The sequence below is a fragment of the Phyllobates terribilis genome, unplaced genomic scaffold (genome assembly GCF_046119375.1).
Source record: "Phyllobates terribilis strain yellow unplaced genomic scaffold, ASM4611937v1 Scaffold_4__5_contigs__length_816908805, whole genome shotgun sequence".
Classification (NCBI taxonomy): Eukaryota; Metazoa; Chordata; class Amphibia; order Anura; family Dendrobatidae; genus Phyllobates; species Phyllobates terribilis.
In genome coordinates this window covers 691234725-691237224 of record NW_027362764.1, presented here as the reverse complement: position 1 = coordinate 691237224, position 2500 = coordinate 691234725, and the positions used below count along the sequence as shown (strand labels likewise).

Sequence of the window (2500 nt, the reverse complement as noted above, 5' to 3'; positions counted from 1 at the left end):
GCTTTTAACGCCATCATTTGCATACGGCCGGCTGCGGGGTCAATAAGCACTCCTAGCCGTGGCAAGGAGCTCGGTGTGAGGCCTGGTAGAGGCGGCGGGGTTGCGTCCTTATCTTAGAGGTCTTGGGGGGCTTGGGAGGCTTGGGACTTCCAGCCTCTACTTTACGTAAGGTCGGTGTCCAGCAAGGCGCCACTCAATGCTAGCTGAGCTGGGCAAGATGGCAAAACGTCATCAAAATTGTCTACAATACCTGGTGTTCTCAGGAGGTGTCCCAACCAAGTATTTCCGAACCCATCTCTGCTTTGCTTCCGAGATCGGACGTATCCAAGGTGGTATGGCCAGTAGACGCTGCTTGGCCCATCGCCCGGCCAGCCTTCCTCAGGCTCGCGTGGGGACGAGAACTCTGGCCGTTCTGGGGCGGTCTCCGAAGGACCGATGCATAGGCTGTGCCGTCCCTATAGGTGTTGTTTGTTGAGCAATGAAACACCTGCCGCATCAGATGTGTTTAAAAATGGCTCGGCGCAGGGTCTCCTGCAGGCTAAACCGTTCATCGCGGGGATGTGACAGAAAGAGCAAGCTGGACCCGCAACTTGGGGTGGAGCGAAACGCCCAGGAGTGAATGAAGGAAGAGGGTGAGATGGTTGCGAGTGAATTTGAGCTGCTCTTCGGGGGGGTCGTGTGGCCTGCAAAGGTGTTTTGCTTGGGTTGTGCTGTAAACTGGCCTCCAGGTTACCGGTGGTTGCCTCCAGGTCAGCGGTGGTTGCCTCCAGTCATGCGGGAGTCGCTGGTCCTGGTGAAAATAAGCCTAGTATTAAAAGTAAATAAGCAACAATGCTGGAGGCCCACGGTGATGAGAAGGATGCTGGTATTTTGCAAGGATTAAATAGCGCAAGAGAGAAAGCAAATGAAAAGAAGAAAGGAGCATGTGTGCGCTTGTGAAAAAAGGAATGGAAAAAAGGCATAGAGGAGAGTGACCCCTGCTGGTGGAAGTAAGAAAAGGCAAAAGCCTACAGCACCTGGTATTCCCAGGCAGTCTCCCATCCAAGTACTAACCAGGCCCAACCCTGCTTAGCTTCTGAGATCAGACGAGATCGGGCGTATTCAGGGTGGTGTGGCCGTAGGCGGAGACAGGCCTCTCACTTGCTGCTTTTCCACTTTGACGTCCGGTTGCCGGCTGCCCTTTCCAGTGCTTAGTAAGACAAGGTGCTTTTGTGCTTTCTTTTCTCTTCACTTTTTTGCTGGCTCCTTAAAAAGGTCTTGTAGACAGAACGCCCCGCTCAGAGCCGCTGAGCTCACTGATCGGCTGCCGCGCTGTCGACGGAACGTCAGCGTCGCGGCCAATGCCACAGGCCGGGAGCAGCGGCGAGACTCACCGGTAGACCTGGGTAGGGTGAGTAGAGCGCGGTTAGTTGCTTTCTAATAGCCTGCAGCCGGGGATTAACTTTTAATGAAAGGGAGCAACCCTTTTGACTGTCTGCAGCGCGCCGTACCTAGGAAGCGCACACTCACACACAGCGAGCATGCACAAGTTGCTCGCACGAGACCACATTCCCTATTTGCACCTGCAGCTTTTCCGCCACCATGCGTCAGACTCTCCTGCCTGTCTTATTATTATTTCAGGGCCTTAGCAGGAACCACCCCCTCAATTCCCTCCCGCTCCTTCCTAGCACTGAGGTTAGCTCCTGGGCAGCTGTCTGATTGGGTTAGTTACACAAGATTCTTTGAAGAAGAAGACGTTACTTCTGCTGGCCCTCGTTAGGCGGTCGCCCTCTAAAACCATCTCCTGGGCAGCTGCTGAAAGCCTGGCCCCTTCACAGCGCGAGATGCTTTTAACGCCATCATTTGCATACGGCCGGCTGCGGGGTCAATAAGCACTCCTAGCCGTGGCAAGGAGCTCGGTGTGAGGCCTGGTAGAGGCGGCGGGGTTGCGTCCTTATCTTAGAGGTCTTGGGGGGCTTGGGAGGCTTGGGACTTCCAGCCTCTACTTTACGTAAGGTCGGTGTCCAGCAAGGCGCCACTCAATGCTAGCTGAGCTGGGCAAGATGGCAAAACGTCATCAAAATTGTCTACAATACCTGGTGTTCTCAGGAGGTGTCCCAACCAAGTATTTCCGAACCCATCTCTGCTTTGCTTCCGAGATCGGACGTATCCAAGGTGGTATGGCCAGTAGACGCTGCTTGGCCCATCGCCCGGCCAGCCTTCCTCAGGCTCGCGTGGGGACGAGAACTCTGGCCGTTCTGGGGCGGTCTCCGAAGGACCGATGCATAGGCTGTGCCGTCCCTATAGGTGTTGTTTGTTGAGCAATGAAACACCTGCCGCATCAGATGTGTTTAAAAATGGCTCGGCGCAGGGTCTCCTGCAGGCTAAACCGTTCATCGCGGGGATGTGACAGAAAGAGCAAGCTGGACCCGCAACTTGGGGTGGAGCGAAACGCCCAGGAGTGAATGAAGGAAGAGGGTGAGATGGTTGCGAGTGAATTTGAGCTGCTCTTCGGGGGGGT

General features: G+C 55.0%; 1 non-coding gene across 1 annotated transcript; it reads right to left on the bottom strand.

The window, feature by feature from the left end:
* Positions 1 to 1004: 1004 nt before the first annotated feature.
* Positions 1005 to 1123, bottom strand: LOC141270156 (5S ribosomal RNA). The gene has a single exon (XR_012321577.1). It is a non-coding gene; the product is annotated as a 5S ribosomal RNA (ribosomal RNA).
* Between the last annotated feature and the right edge of the window lie 1377 nt (positions 1124 to 2500).